The sequence below is a fragment of the Microcebus murinus genome, chromosome 15 (genome assembly GCF_040939455.1).
Source record: "Microcebus murinus isolate Inina chromosome 15, M.murinus_Inina_mat1.0, whole genome shotgun sequence".
Classification (NCBI taxonomy): Eukaryota; Metazoa; Chordata; class Mammalia; order Primates; family Cheirogaleidae; genus Microcebus; species Microcebus murinus.
The window spans coordinates 65,666,635-65,684,422 of record NC_134118.1 but is presented as its reverse complement, the minus strand read 5'-3'; the positions used below and the strand labels follow the sequence as shown (position 1 = coordinate 65,684,422).

Below are 17,788 nucleotides of genomic sequence, written 5' to 3'. Positions count from 1 at the left end.
GATTGGAATTCCTTGGTAATGTGTCTCTTTCCTCTGTAGCCTGTTGGCTTCTCAAGGACAAGGAGTGTCCTGCTATCATCTTATTCTACCTGGTTGCTAACCTGGCACTTGGTTGAGAACTTATTAAATCTTGGTTTCAAACTTTCACTAATTAATAAAGCCAACTCCAACTTGGAGAATGTTAAAGTACAGAACTTTTTTTTTTAAGTCTGCTTTAGATTTTTATAGTAAAAGATCAATTGTGTTACCCATGGATGTGAATTTAAGATTCATGTATGCAGGAGAAGGGAAATGAGACTTACAAGAAAAAATAAATTTGCTAAAACAAATGAAGGAAGAATGAAAGGGGATGTTTATTGCCCATAGCATGTGACCCTGGTGCCTCACTCATGGTGGTTGCTTGACAAATTCTTATTGAATTAAACCTTTTATTCTCCGACTCAGACATATGGCATTTTCAATAACACATTCCGTGTCATGTTTGTTTGGTTTGGACTAAAGAGAGGTACCCAACTTATTCAACTAAATCTGTAAAGAAGAGTTGTTCTGCTCTTTCAATTGCATTGTTTCCCTGTGCTGTCTGTCACAAACCATTTTAAAATATGGGCCTAATCACCAGTATTCCAGGGGGCTTCCCACATAAGGGAGCTGGGCTGCAGGAAGGCTCAGAATCACAGCGAGTGTGTATCTGGGCTCCTAGGCGCCAACTGGCATTCGAGCAGCCTCCAGCTGGTGTGCACCTGCACCTGGGACCCCACCTCCCCAGGACAAACTCCAGTTCCTGCCCTCAGCCTTGGTATGGGGCAGGGGAGGGAGGGAGGGAGGAAGGGTTGGCGTCTTAGCCAACCTCCAAGTGATCCTGTCATGTGTTTGTACACCAGCCGCTCTTCACAAGATGGACTGAAGAAAGGCAGGCAGGTGGTTATCATTTTTATCAGAGAACAAGGGCCACACACTATTCTACAGCCAGCCTGTCTGGGACAGATTTGGGGGTTTGGTCTTGAAATAGACTTAAAAAAAGAATAGGAGCTCTAAAGAAAGGGACTTTTTTATTCCTATTATTAATTTTCAAGTGCCATTTTTTTCCCAATTCTAGGAAGTTCAGATAACCTAGAAATTTGAAACTTACCTAAACAGAAATCAACATGGAATGTTCTTTAATGTTAAAAAAAAGAAATGTCCTTTTTGACCGAGTGTTCTGCTGCAGGAAGGACAGACATAGAACTGTGGAGGAGAACGGGGGCACCCAGCAAGCCAGTAGGAGCAGTTAAAAAAACACTGGTGATCAGTGGGGTGGCTTGTCACAGCCAGGTCACCCTCAAATTCTAAAATGTGTCAACCATTAGGTCACCTTTATGAATTAATTTATTTTGGGCTCAGAAAACTGAACTAGATTTTCAAATTCAGTCCATTAGAGAAGGGTAACATGTTCTCTGAGTAGTCACTCTCATATGGATTAATTCAACTAAATTTACCTATCCATGGTCACCCTGCAGTTATATTCACAAGTCATGAAATATACCCTACAGATATTCTAATCTTGATACTGACTTCTTATTGTTAAAAGAATACCAAAGTTTCATTTTCTATTTTAGTTTTATATACTGGCCTTACGTGAACATGTATTTACACTTGTTAGTGAATTAATTTCACACATTTAGACTTCAACAGTCATTAGTATCATAATGATTATAGCAATTATATGAATAATGAGGATCAAGTGATCACAGAAAGACAACTTACTGCAAGTGATGGGCAATGTCAACCACTCCTGGTGACCAACGTAGTTAGTTCCGGGTTGCTCGGTATGAGTTAAAGATGTTTTCCTGTGATTCAGGAGAGAGTGTTGTATATTCAGCTAAAATTTGACAAATCTAATGATACAGTTATTTAATGAAGAATGTGATGAGGCTTGCATGTTTACTAAACCTTGTTGTTTCCTAGTTATCGGTAGTAAGACCATTAGGGTGCATAATTAAAATAATTAAAAGGATGTGCATATAATTGATATAAATACTACAAGTTATCTTATTCAGTAGCCAGTAATTACACTTGGTTAATTGTCTGATTAAGAATTCAACAATGGAGACATTTCTTTTTTTTCTCCAAAAGGGATTCTACGTAAGGTTAGATTTTCAGGAATCTGCTCTAGGTGATCCCAAATCCTTGGTCATTTGGGCTTTTGTAACTAGGTTGGGCTGTCTCATCTTTCTGTAGAGTTTTTGATAGTGTGGTATGGGGCAGGGCAAGGGGAGAGAGAGCCCACTAGGTACCAGAAACCTGATGGACTGTGAAACCCCTGAGGACAAAAGTGATTCTCATTCATCTTTCTATCCGCAGAATCTTCCCCAATGCCATTCTGGTCATGCTTGCTGTGCTGTTTTCATATACACAGGCACACAAACACGCATATACAATTACACACACACATACACACACCCCACCTCCCCTTGAAAAGCTCTCTGGGTAATACTAATTATAGTCACAATACTCATATTCTTACAGGATGATTTGACATCCATGTCTAGCTTTAAAATGAAATAATAGCCGTCAATTCTAATTTTATGCACACACATCACTACCTGCATCTACCTCCAGTTCAAGGCCTAGTGTAATGCATCATAGTCATTTACATTTTTTAAATAATCTATGGCATACATACATTTAGGTCTTTCATCAACCTGGTATTAGATTTTGTGTGTTGTGTATGAGGGATGTTCTGTTTTCCATAAGAGTAACTTATCCTGGTGTCATTTATTAAAAAGTTTATCCTTTCCTCATTGATTTCCAATACCACCTTGACATATGTACTATAGGTAGCTCTGATTCTTGTATACTCTCTTGTTTCCTTGGTTGGCTTATGCCAATATCACAAGGTCTTAATAACTTTAGCTTTATGATATCTGATAAAGCCAGTGGTCCCCATCCTGTTCTTCTTCAAGGCTATTTGGCTATTCCTGGAACTTTCCATATACATTTTAGAATTGGTTGTCAAGTTACAAAATAAAATTTTAAAAATGTTCTTGTTTGGTAGAAGGAAGGTTACGCTAAATCCATAGTTCAATCTGGAGAGAAAATTGACGTCTTTAAGATACTGAGTTTAATCCATGAACATGGTCCATCTTTTCATTCATTTAGGACACTTTCAATACCCTTCAACAAAGTTTTATAATTTAATAATCTTGCACACATTTTATTATTCTTAAGAACTGTAAAATGTTAATGCTATCATGAATGGTACATTTTACATTTGTATTCTGTTCACTAGAATAATAAAAATGTAAAAACAAAAATGTTCCTAGTTTTTAACAGATTTTTTAAAATCATGAATGGATATTGAATTCTACCACAAGCTTTTTTCACATATATTAAGTTTATTATTTCTCTCCTTAATCTGTGAATGTGGTGGATTATATGAGATTTTCTAATGTTAATCAACCATGTTTTACTAGGCTGTGCTGCATTAATAATCATCACCAAATTTTTAGTTAAAACAATCATTGCTACATGTCCAACAAGTTTCAACAAGGGATCCATGCTTCTTATAGTCATTCTAGGACCTGAGCTGATAGACTAACCACCTTGACACAGGCTTCCACGATCACTGTAGCACCGGAACAGATGATTGAAAGAAAGATCTTTCTGTGGCAATTAAGTGCTCTAGCCCGGAAGTGGCTCATGTCATGTCTGCCCACAACCCTTTTGCCAGAACTACTCATATGGGACATGGGGAAATGAGATTCTGCCACGTGCACAGGAGGAGTGGGGAACCTGACATGAGTGAACATTAGAAGTCTCTAATGCACTTGCATTTCTAGAACAACTGCACTTTGCCATAAGAATTACATTTCTACAGGTTACTGGATCCCATTCACCAACATTTTGTTTAGAATCTTTTCATCTGCATTCCTAGGTGAAATTGATCTGGTATTATACTTTTTTGCCAGATTTTTGGCATCAAGGATTTGCTGGCTTCATAAAATGTGCTTGAGAGTTTCTTCTCTTTTTCTACATCCTGGAGTAGTTGATGTAGAATAGGAACTATTCAGTATTCGAATGCATGGGTAGAACAAACCTGTAAAAGAATACTAGGCCTGGAGTTTTATTTAGAGGAAGATTTTCAACTACACGGTAAATTTCTTATAAGATTAACAACATTATTAAGATTTTCTATTCTTTTGCAAGTTAGTTTGATAAGCCATATTTTAGGAAAGTATTTCATGAATTTTCAAATTTAATGGCAAAAATTTATTCATGTGTATCTAATATCTATAGCATTCTTATTTTTTAAATGTTAATGTTATTTTCAGTTCTTATGGTTTTTTTCTAATCCTGAAAAGGCACCAGAAGTTTGGCAATTTCATTAGTCTTTTCAAAGAAAAAATTTTGGCCTTTATTGATTCTCTCTATTTTTTAAAAAAATTCTTTATTTCTGCTCCTATCTTTATTGGGTTCTTTGTGTTTTTCTCTGATCTATTTTTGTTGTCTTTTTTCTAACATATTAAAGAATGCATGTTTGACCCATTAATTCTCAGTCTTCTTTTCTAATATAAACACTTAAGGTTCTAAGTGTCCCTCTAAGTGTTCTTCAACCACATTACACAAGTTTGGATAAATTGGTAATGAAATTTGGTAATCTTATTTTGTTTATTTCTAATTTTTTTCTAATTCCTATTATACGTTATTTTTTGACTGAGTCATTTAGAAATATGCTTCTTAATTTCTAAATATATGGGAAGTTTCTATTATCATTTTTACTTTTTGTTTTTAAAATAATTTTAAATCTATGGAAAAAATTGTAAAAATAATACAAAAAATTGCCATACTCCCTTCCTAGATTTACAGTTGTTCCTAGATTTAGCATTTCTCTCTTCTCTCTGTACAAGTATCTATATATATGTGTATGTGTGTAGATATACATATGTGTATCTATTTACATATGCATATATTTTATGTGTGTGAATATACATATTCATCCATATATATGTAATAAATTTCATATATTAAGTGTGCTTTTAAAATTATCATTGTTGAGGCTATGTGGGTATTAAACTGAAACTCTCCCAATTTTTTGTTTTTAAATCTTTATTTTATTTCAATTCTTTACAAACTAGAATTTTAGATTCAGGAGTTTGGGGCTTTTTTCCTCTATGCATAATAAATATATATCACTGTTTTCTTTAGTCTGTTGTTTTTGATGACAATTTGCAGGATATCCTAACTCTCACTTCTATGAAGTTAGTCTGTCTTTTCTCTCTGGCTACATTTATAATCTTCTCTTTGTCTTTGTTATCTTATAGTTATGCTACAATATGTCTAGATACAGATTTCTTCTTATTAATCTTTCTTGTAATTAATTAGCTTTCTGGAATCAATGGACTGATATCTAGTCAATAAGTCAAGAAATTCTTAGCCATTATGTCCTCAGTCACCTTCTCTCTTCCTCTTCTTCTGAAACTTAAGAAGTGTGTTATATCTCCTCGCTCTATCCTCAGTATCTCTGAGCCTCTCTGGCACATTTCCATCACGTTTTGTTTCAGGAACCAATTTTTTATGTATATATAAATTCTTCACTTCTATCTTCTAAGTCACCTATTCTGTCTTTAGGCATATCTAAATTATAGTTCAAGTCATCAACTGAATTTTTCATTTCAGTTATCACATGTTTAATGTTAAAAGTTTTTTTTTTTACTTTTTGAGATATTTTAGCATTTTTATTTTATATTCTGTGGCTGATAATTCTAACATGTGAACATTTTATAGGTCTTAATCTGCTGTCTGTAACTTCCACTGGCTTTTGCGTATGACATCTTGTTTTCCTTATGTGTTTGTTTACTTTTTGGATTGTGGAGTAATCTTTCTAAAAACATCTGTGCTTATTCTTTAAACTAGATTTCTCCAGAATGAGTGTATTTGTTTTTGGAGCACTAGCAGTGTGGATCTACTCCAAACTAAATTCTCATTTTGAGGTTTTTGAGTCACCATCAAAATTATAAATTATAGACAGTCAGTCTGCAACATCGGTGAAGTCTGGCTTATAACTATGAATTACCAGTGTACATTCCCAATCCTATCCCTGCTTAATTCCAAAAAATGATACAGACTTTTTCTTGCAGTCTTCTTGGCAGGAAGTTATTTTTCATTTCCCCTTCTACTGATTATTTTAGCACTTTAGGTCTAAGTTCATGGATGGGGAAGTATCAACTATTAGAATCCACACTTTGTGTGAGCCTTGGGCTTCGATCCTTTCTGCTTCTAGAGGCTATGAGAGCACAAATGTCAAGATCACAATTTAGACATGTCCTCCCTAAAGAAAAATCATGATTTAATGCCTCACTTACTTTTCTGGTTCCTATATTCACTTAGTCACTAGACTGAATGTTTTCTGGGATGATTATAATTGAGAAAGAGGTTTATTTCTTCATTTGTTTTTTAAATTTTTCAAGTTTTCTAAGAATCCATGTTGTTGGAGGCAATATCAATGATTTGTAGTTTCATGGGCACTGAAATTCCACCAGTTTCTACTCTAAATTTGGAGAGTTACTTCTAAGTAAGACTAGAATTAAAATAAATTCTTCTTATGGTATATAGATATATGCATATAAGATCTGAAGTCTATGCATTTTGAACTGAATATCTTTGTCTCTATAATTACCTTCTACTATTTGACCCTTTTACAATATGTCATATCATAAATACAGATATTCTTCTCTAGTCTAAAATTTTTTTTCTTAAAACAAATTAAAATTCAGAGGACAGTAATTTGCAATACCTCTTCTTTGATTGTATAAATATTCACAATTTAAAATTACATTTCTCAAAGTGTTTCAAGGGCCAACTGCATCAGCGCATCTTGGAGAGGTAATTAAACATGCATATTTCCAGGCCCTTCCTCAGACCTGCTGAATCAGAATCTCTTATAGTGATGTCTATGATCTCCATTTTAAATTAACAGGGCTCTTTTTCCTATTTATCACCAACTTTGAGAATCATACATTAAAGTTAATTTTAGAAATACAGATTTGGTTTTATATATTTATTTTTCTAGCACTTACATGTTTTTCTTTCTTTATAGTATTTTTCTAGCACTTCAATTCTCTTATTTTTTGGTCCTTTAAATATTCTTAATGTTACCTCATTTGAAAGAGTTTTTAAATGTTATTTAAAACAATAATATATTCCTGACATTTCCTCTATTTCTTTTATATACAAAGAAATTGTAGCATAAGGCTGATTTGGGGACTTTCTTATTTAGAGAGCCAAAATATTATATCAATGATCAATTAAGTTTATGTGCCACTTACCATGGGAAGAATCCAAAAACTGACATCTACAAAAATAAGGCCTCTTAAATGTTAGCAGCAGGTTACCCGAGTCTACTGTTAAAACCTAAGGATCCAAATGAACGCAAAGAGGATTTTTATAGATAAAAGTAGCCTTGACTTTCAATGCATTAAATACAAATTTGGTGATATATGGGGATTTTCTTCATCATCTTTCATATACCCATACTTTACTATATCTCTATCTATAGATTTGTTTTCTGAATTGAAGACTGTTGATTACATGCAATATTAAAAGAATATGTTCTGCTGGTAACATTTATAAAAAAATGTTACTAAACAAGTAAAAAGGCTAGTCAAATATAATAGTGAAAAATTATCAAAATAATCCAATAATAGCTAAGAAGCTTTGTAGGATCATCTGTGATCTTTCTAAAAAGAAAGACAATGAGAATTAATTTGTTTTATTATCCATGAAAATCAAGGGAGAAACCATCCACTTATACTGTTTTACCAGAGGTCATATTATATTTTTATTTCATTGATCTCTATTTTACTCTAAGCCTCTATCTTATTTTAAACATCTAATTCTGTATAAGCCTATTTAATTCATTTTCTTATTTTATTCTTATAACAAAGCTTTGGATCAGCATGACTTAAGTACATAACTAACGAATTCTCATATAGGATTTTTTTTTAGCAATCCCTTAAAACTTAATATTTGTACCACATTATAAATATTTCTCTGTAACTCCCTTTTGGCTAATCCATTTACTAGTTCAGTGTTCAGTGGTTGCAAGTCATATACATGAAGCAGGTGTTCTCTGACTGGGTCAATTAACTTAAGATGTTAAGAGGTCACCTGAGCATAATCACAATTGTTTATGGTAGACCAAATCCAGACATCTCTAGGGTAGTTGCTTATCATGGTATTAAGTATGCTTCAAATTATCTTTTTTGAGGGAAATGTTACCATTGAAATTGTTTGTATTGATGTTATGGATCAATAATGTATCATAGACAATATGATGGAGAGGCATGATATACACTTGCATCTCTCCCACTTCCTAAGTGAGCGGCGGGATCATAATTCAGGAGGAAGCTCATAAATGAACCATTGAGGATAGAAATGAGTGAAGGACAAAACTCTATTTTTACTTACTCTACATCCCTGGAGTGTTCTGTTACAAACAGCTTCCATCTTCTCTAAGTTCCTTTGACTAAAATCTTCCCTTCACTTTTAGGGACTATATTAGGTGAACTCGTTATTATATTCCCTGTTGTATTAGCTAAGCTTTTCCTTCAGTAACACAATTTATTTTTATCTTGAAATTAGTAACAGCTTTATGACTTTTGACAACTTCATATCACCTTCAAACTCATCCTTACACTCACCTTTAGATACAAAATGTTCAAATTCAAGCTATATTCTTTTGAAATACCAATTAAATTTAGAGGTGATATTAAGGTAAAAATGAAAGTAGAAAACACTAGAGCTTTACTTAATAATGTTATCATCAATCTCCATGCCTGGGGACCCACTTATGGTTGAAACATAGTCCTGACAAGTTCCTTCCAATATGTTCAGTAACTCATTTTCCTTGAATGGGGTCCAAGGTAGCCCCTGATATACACTAACTTCTGAATGATATTGAGTCTTGAATCGTGTGATGTTCTAATACACTAAAAAGTTCAGTCTTAATTTTTCAGCATATTTTTAGCTTTCATCATAATAGGTACTGTCTGCAGAGTGAAGGAGAATTTTTTTTTCGATTTACAGAGCATCAATTCTTGGCCTTTCAGCTAAGATCAAGTGTATATCTGTTCTTATCAGTTTAAATTTATAGAACATAGAAGTTGAATAGTGTCTTATTCCATTTTCTGCTGCTATAACAGAATACCTGAGATTAGATAATTTATAAAGAAAAGTATTTGGCTTATGGAGGCTGGGGAGTCTGAGATCAAGGGGCCAGATCATGTGGTGAGGGTCTTCTTGCTATGTCATGGAGGAAGGTGGAAGGGCAAGGGGAAGGGGGTTGAACTCATCCTTTTACCAGGAACCCCGCAGTAACTACCCACTCCCAAGGTAACAGCATTAATCTATTTGTGAGGACAGAGTCCTCATGACCTAATCACCTGTTAAAGTTTCCCTCAACGCTGCTACATTGGGGATTACGTTTCCAACACGTGAACTATGGGAGACATATTCTAATCATAGCAAATACCTAATGGAAAAATACCATAGAAGAAAATCCCATATCAAATGACCTTTTTTACTAGTGATTTCATATAAGTTCCTCAAGTTAATTTGATCTTTTTCAACTCATAAAATTTGCTATAAAAAATACAGTTTATCTAAATAATACAAGTTTCAGATACAAGTGGAAAGTCATAACAATCTCCCAAGATGCTCTTCGGGTAAGTGGAATCTCCTCAGGAACCACTTCCCAGATCAATCCAGCCTGTCCATAAAAACACATTTAAACTGTCCTCTCTGAGCCTGCTGCTAACAGTTGTACTCTTACATTATGAATGAGTCTTTGCTTGTTGCATGAACAAACTGCATAGTGTTCCATTAGTGATTTTCAATTTCATGCTAAGCTTTGCAATTTATTAGTGTTATTCAAGCTAATGTACTATTATTTTGCATATTTTATATAATTTGTTATTCATGCAATGTGATATTTAAGTATTGGGGATCAATAAGTCTTCTACATCATTTATAAATTTGTATGATTAAAGACTAATTCAATTAAATATCCTCCTACATTGACTTTGTTCTGGGAGTTACTTTTTAAAAAAATTATCCTATTCTTTTCAAAACTTGGGACTATGTTTCAGTAAGAAAAAATTAAAAAAAAATATTTTATTAGACAACATGAGTATTTATATTCAGGTATTGAAGCTATATGGTAATAAAATTCAAACAAATTTGAATTATGGAATGGTAAGTGATAAGAGTGAAATAATTTTGTACAAATTTTGCTTTATGCTCAGAAATCTATAGGACACACGTCTCAATTTTTCACATTTATTCATTTCTATAGTGCTTGTTTTAAATTCTGGAATGCAAAATCTGCTAGATAAGTCTTTGTATTTTTCAGCTAAAGGTTAGTGGATGGGGAAGAAAATATATATCATAAATCTCACACACATATATACATACATATACAATGTTTTAACATGCAATTAAGTGTTTGAGCAACCTCCCTTTCTGACACACTACCTGGCCATTCCTCTCTATCAAGTTCAAGGGCAAGTGTAGAGTTCCAGTTACAGAACCTGTACCTGCTTTGGTCTCAGGACTGAATGATTGGTAAGACTTGCTGGATTCATGCATTTATTAATACTGTATATCTAAAAACAGGAGTTGTATCAGCAAGAAATTTAGTGTGAGTTGGCCTCACACTAAAGATAAACCATTTATTGAGTTTACTGCAAAGATATATAAATTATTACTACAGATTGCATTCTGTGTTCCTGATCCCTATTCAAACTGGAAGAGGACATATGTGCTTCTCTCAAGGAAGGATTATTTAGTGGCTTGAGTCTCTTGATCTGTTCTGTTGCCATCTCATACGTTTCTTCATTTTTCTGGTCATTCCTATTTATACCAAAGTTTTCTGTTATTTTTGAAAAATCCTTGTGAACTCTCTCAGATGCATGCTTGCATTCTTCATGGTGCTGTTCATTTGTACGCATTTAAAGTCATTTATTTTCCTATGTGATTTTTCTACTATATTTCAAGTTCTCTTTCCTGTCATTCTTACTGTTTCCCTGACTATATAGTTTTCTAACTTTAGATGTTAAAACTTTAAAATGTTAGAACTATTTATTATCCAAAATTCATGAGTCATTTGGAGTTTGTCTATAAATAATAAAAAATAAACATATATGAAAATATTTTGAAATGCTATCTTACCTTTTTTAATCTAGCTTTGAAAATTATATTAAACAATCAAGCTCTTTCTAAAAGTTTTTTTCTCCATCATACAGAGAAGCTGGAATCCTTAGAAGTGAAAATTATATAATATTTCTAAGGATTCCAGCTTCTCTACAGGAATGATGAAGAAAAAAACTTTTATAAAGAGTTTGATTGTTTAATAGAATATTTTATGTTTTGTAGGCTGTCTCTAAGGCAGATTGTTGTAATATAATTCTAATTTTCCTGTTGACTTAAAGACTAAGAGTTTCCTTTGAATTCCTTGTTTCAATTTTTTGAAGGTTATGAATAATAACAGGACAACTCTGCCTGGGTCTGCATTTACTCGATTCAGTTTTCTCTGCATTATAAAGTAATGGTGTTCATTCCTTAGTGTTCACTAGTTAATTCTCTGAACAAATATTTATTGATTGACCACTGTGTGTTAGACTCTGCACTACAGGCTGGGGATGTCATGAAGAGAAACCCCACACAGGATCACTGCCCTAAATCCAGGTTCGAAGCCTGGGAATCTATATTACACCCAACCACCACAGGTTTTTCTGATGCTAACAATGTACAGACCACACTTTAAGAAATAATGTTTTAGTGTACAAATACATCTAAATATAGAACTGATAAATTGTGGGCTATGAAATTAATCCTTTAAAGACGTAATCACTACATTAACCAAAATGACAACCAAAACCAAAAATAAATTTTGCTCACTGAAGCCAAAATAGGAGATGCCCTCCTGGTCCCCCAGGCCCTGCATCCCAAAGTATGACAACAGTGGGGCTCACAGTGTCCTTGCTGTCCTGCGGTGAGACAGCACTGCTTTCAGAACACCAGCAGCTGGAAGCTTACTTGCTACATCAGGAGGAAATTCATGGCTCCACAATTTCCATATGGGTGTATTTTAGATATGAAAATCCTCTCCATATGGAAAACATTATAACAGGGAATACAAGTGAATTAGTAATTTCACAGCTTTACATACCTAAACCTTTAGCATTAAAGTAATTTTCACTGGTTAAATTTAGAAAATAAAAGAGTAAATCTGCTTTGCTCTTGAGGCTCACTATCTTCTTTTAAGTAAAAATAGGCGTGGTGTCATAACCATATTAAAGGTGAGGGGTGACTGTTTAATTTGAGGAGGTATCAATTGCAATTTTTTTTCGATCTGTCCTCAATCCTACCCTATTCATGGGCTTTATATGACCCATAGTTTTTCAGAAAAAACTAAATCCATTTAGTAATCAAAGTCATTGCATTCTCTTCTCATCTTTTACTCCTTTCTTGGGGGGGAAACATATATATCATATAGATTGTAACATATATAACATATTGATTGATTATAACATATATTATGCAGAAATATCTATATATAAATAGGTATATATTCATAGATATACCAATTATATCTTTATATAAGAGATATTATATATATTATATGTATTTTTGACAGATTCACTGATATATACACTATAGTAAGTATGTGTGTGCATACACATATGTACATATTAACTAAGGCTATTAACTTTCCAAGCTTATAAATTAGAGCCCAAAATAGGGTTTCTTTCAAAGATTATTCATAAATAAATTTGAAAGAAATCCTACATTAAAGTATAATTTTTCAGTCAGAAAGTTTCATTCCAGTATATGTGTAATTGGAAAATCTTTTCAAGACTGAAAGGACCGAAATTCACAATGTCAGTCTTTGTAAATATTTGGACCTGGACTTAAAAAGTAGAGCATTATTCTGGTTGTTTTTAAAGCATCGTGTTAATTGGGTGCACAAAACTTTACGGAATATACGACAGCTTTTATATTGTGCAGTCTATTTCTTCTATCGCCAACAGATGAATCAATACATTCCTATTTTTAGAAGTCATGGAGTTGAGAATCTCATCTTAAAATTGAAGTGAGTTAAGAAAGAACAAAATCTGCCAACGTCTACAGTGACCTCCTGTGAAATCCTGAATCCACACCCAGGTGCAAAGGACCATGCAGTTTGAATACATAAGCTAGAAGATTTATAGGTCATCCAGCCACCTTATTCTACAAATAAGGAAACAGAGACATAAAGCAGCTTGATCTAAGATTGTTGGTGGTAAAGCTAGGAGTAGAATCAAAGTCCTTTAAATCCTATCGGTGAGACACAACACGAAAGAGATTTTCTAGAAATTTCCACATGTTAAAATTTTCATGAATGGCTTCATTGCAGTATAATACGGAGGGCAGTGGATGCTCAATATATAACTCAGTTATTATTTGTCCCAAAACAGTGTTCTATCTGCCTGCACTAGCACTGTATAATAATGAAACACTGAGTGCTTTTACCATGACAGATGTCAATCATTCAATCAACCCCAACATCAAAATGCATACCAAAAGTTTTTAGATGTATGTATTACCAAGATTCCTGCTGATCAAACTAAATAATATAATAAAAACTGGAACTATCCAAATTTAGAAGAATAAATTCGTTGAAGGAGAAAAAAAAAAAAAGGTTGAAGGGCGTAAGAATGTGTTTACAATGGAAAACAGTGACCTGATGAATTAGAAGCAGCTCAGAATCCCCAGTGCTCATTTTCAAATGTAAAACATGGTTTTGAAGACCCTGACCAACACAGGAGCCCTGAACCTCGTAGCTGTGGGCGTGTTGATAGAGCACAGGCTGCTGTTAGGAGTTGCGAGAGTTGAAGCTTGAATCTGAATAGGAGAACTGCAGATTCCTTTATTAGTCAACAGGCTTGAACATATAGAACAACCCACACATCCCCTTGTTTCTGTGAGCTGCAGATGGGTAAGCGGAAAATAACCACTTGGCGCTAGAATTTAGAGTTCACTCATAAACAGCACTACCAAGTGTTCCCATTTCAGCTACAGTGAGGGGGTCTTCCAGATAACTAAACCAGCAGTAGAATAATCGTAAGAAAAAGTGCTTACTATTTGAGTTTACAACTAAAGGGGGAACACTACTCCTCTAATTCGTGAATTGAAAAGAAATTAATACGACTGAAATGGCTGTATAAATCAGTTTCTTGTTTTAAAAGATGAAGAAACAATTTCTGTCTGAAAAAGATTTGAGAGTTCACAGGCCTCTCAGTTGGACTGTTAATTTCCCTGGTAAATTATGTGAATATAACTAATAAAAATGTGTATAAGCTTTCATTAAAATTATATTGTTGGCCCAACTGAAACATTTTTAGTGATGAGCAGCAAAGTCGTTTTCCTATTGTTGTCACAATAAGTTGTCTTTAAAAACATCTCTGGAGAAAATGATTAATTAGATTTCAATTATGCTACAGGAAAAAAAATGTACTTTACATACTCACACACTAAAAAGCATTATAGTATTTCTTTAATGTGTTTAAAAATTCAAAAATGTTTTTAAAAGCCACTTAAAAAGTCAAAGCAAAAGCAAGCTAATGGAATATGGTGTCATCCTTCAAGTTGATGTATGTTGAGTTTTCCCAGGTCCTTTTGTATGACATTACACAGACATTGTTGGAATTTTTCTAAGTTATCTTTGAAAATTCTGAAATACCCATTATGATCTGTTGACAGACACAAGGATAATCTCTGGTTCTGCCATGACTTGAATGAAAAACCTAAATTAACATTACTTTCCTTTAAGAGAAAGGTGGTTTGCAAGGCATAGCAAGCCCCTATTTGGGGCTTGTCTGCACATTCATTGGACTGAAGGACTGAAAGCATCCCTCTCCTTCCCTTCCTTCCCCCTCCCTCTCCCCTCCTACTCTCCCCCTCTCCACCCTCACCTCTACTCCTCCCCTTCCCCATCTGGCTCCCACTCCTTCTCTTCCTCTCTCTCTCTCCTTCTCCCTCATCCTTTAATTAATAAAGTGCCTTCTCAAATTTCATTCTCCTTTCTCCCTTCTTTTTCTTCTCTCTTCTCTCTCTCCCTCTCTCACACACACACCTTTTTCTCCTTCCCCCTTCTTCTTCCCGTGTTTCTCAGTTCATTAGTTCATTTAGTTCATTTTTTCTTCCCCACTGATGTCTTTTCACCTTTATTTTTATTTTCACTTCTTTCTACTCTCCTTAGTCCCAATTCTCATTTTTCTCTTGCTTCTCAGTAACTCTTTCCTCATTTTAGTAAAGATTACAAATACGTTTCTAACAACCTTAACTGTACTTTGTTACTCAATATGGTCTAATTAACAAGAGATGAAATTTTAATAGCACAGAATAAATCATCTTATATGCTGTTAATAGAAATTTGATACATTTTTGTATCAAATGTGTCTAGAAATAAATTTTGGTATTTACTTCTTTCAGATGACATTTACAATATTTTTAAATGGCATTTGTTTGGAAAAGCTACATAGGAAGTTTATATTTCTCAAAACTTTCAAAGTTTAACAAAAATCCACATTTCTACAGTACGGTAATACTTGTTATATTGAAGGTTTTTTAAAAATTTAAACTATAATTCTTACAAACTGGCAAACCATGTTACCATTATAAAAATATTATTTGCATGAATACATATATTCTTCTTACATGTTTTTTAAATTTGGTGAATTACTGCTGCTTTGTGATATGCCATTATATGTTCTACTTTTTAAATTTTAAAATCAAAATATCCAAAATATAGTGGCTGAAATGTTTTTCTTAGAAAATGTTTTCCATTACCCTAAGAAAGCATCCTTTGTTCTCTTGAGCATTTTTAAGACATAGCCCAAGTTTCCTTTCTCTTGAAATAGTTCTTAAGTATTAAATATAGTTCCTCTTATTTTCATTTTTCTCCTTCACTCCATTTCACACATCCAAAATTATTTAGTTTCCAAATTGCATTGGCCACTGGAGGCGAAGCAGTTTTGTCTCCCATGGTTGGCTGCTACGGGAGAGGACGGACAGGATGAATCGGGATGAGAACCACTACCAGGAAAAGGACAGGCTGCATTGTCAACCCAAGTCCTTCTGGTACAAGTGATCCATGGCCCACTGAGTTGATCTTGGAACTCTCCCCTGCAAAGACATACCTCTTTTAGAGATGATACCTCCTCCCTACCCCACTAAAAGGGCACCTTTGGTTCCTGGCTTTGTGCCTTGAGGTCCACTCTCCTCTCAGAGAGTACTTTCCTTTACAAACTACCATAACATGACTTTCTAACTCTCCTTAGGGCAAATGCACCTACTCTCCACAGTCCAACTCACGTTAGCATTTGAGCTCCACCCCTTCCAGCACGCCCATAGTTCAGCCCATACAACACAGTTGATTGCAGTGCTCCAAAAGTTCGAGTTCTCCAGACTGGAAACACACCATGCTCCCTCATGGGACAGGTGGCTCCATTAGGATGGCCCAAGGTGAATTTTAGCACTCTAAGTAGAATAAAACAATTTATTATTAATAGAAAGGGTTTTTTTCATTTCAAGTCTGATCCTCTTAAAGGTTTCCCTTCCACTCTGTAGGATAGCTGTAACTCCTCATTTTTCCTGGTATTTCCACAAGAATAGAATCAAGCATACACAGACACACTCACACAGACGCGCGTGCGCGCACACACACGTCACTCAAAGACAGATAATAATTTTCGAAAAGAATAACAGGTCCATATTAAGGAAAAGAAATACATACCTAACTAAAGCTGTACTCAGGAAGAAAGACATCAGTGCAGTGTGGGGCTGCTACCCTTTTCATCATCCTCTGAATTCTAAACCTTGCCCAGAGACCTAGAGTACATACAATGTAGTGTCTATTGGCAGCATTTTAAGTCTACACAGCTGTGTGTCCCTTGACAGACACTTTCTACATACATGAAGAAAACCCAGACCGTAGATTTTAAATGATCTCTAAGGCCACTTGCCTGCCTGTTGAGCAGATTGTCCCACTCAGAACTCCGGTTTTAATTACCCAGGGCAATCTTTTCTGATCGAACCAGGAGAAAAGTTAACTTCAAAGAATTGAAAAAAGCAAAAGCCCACAGTGAGTCCTCAGGATTTTTAAACCTTGTAAGAGAAGGTCTTGGCAAATGCGAGTGCTGAATAAAAACGGAACTTGAATAAATCAGGTGACGCGTGGACACAAATTGGTCGGTGTTGTGTGGTAGAAGTAGAAAACTTAGGGTCAGAAACCTGAAGTTCTTTTACTTCATTCATTTATTCGACACAAATTTATAACTGGGCACCTCCTGAGTGGTAGATACCGGGTTCAATTCCTGACTCTTGGCACTCATTGCAGGAGTTAGAAACTTGGGAAAACGATAGACGCTTTCAGAGGTTCACTTTTCTTATTTGTAAAATCAAAAAACATAAACTGGCTTCCTTGTTTGTTGCATGAGATTTTACAGTGAGGTTCTAATGAGATATTTGTGGAAGCACTTGTAATGCAAAGCATTTTCTGTAAAAATAACTGTAAGTTATTCTGTTGTGGTGTTCCAATAATTACTTTTGCTCTTACAGGAGTTAGGTAGTGTCTACATTAAAAGAAAACAGCTCAAAAGAAAAGAGTAGGCATATGTATTTCAGCACTTTATATGTACCAGGCAAGCTTAACACATACCTCCTCATTTAATTCTCACAGTATGAAGTTGCTATTATCATCATCACCCCT

General features: G+C 34.4%; 1 protein-coding gene and 1 pseudogene across 6 annotated transcripts in view; both read left to right on the top strand.

Moving 5' to 3' along the window:
* The window catches only part of TENM3 (teneurin transmembrane protein 3), a 2,406,934-nt gene that overhangs the window by 1,541,799 nt on the left and 847,347 nt on the right, over positions 1–17,788 (top strand). The gene's annotated exons all lie outside the window — the stretch shown is intronic.
* On the top strand, positions 9,067–9,186 carry LOC142876737 (uncharacterized; annotated as a pseudogene).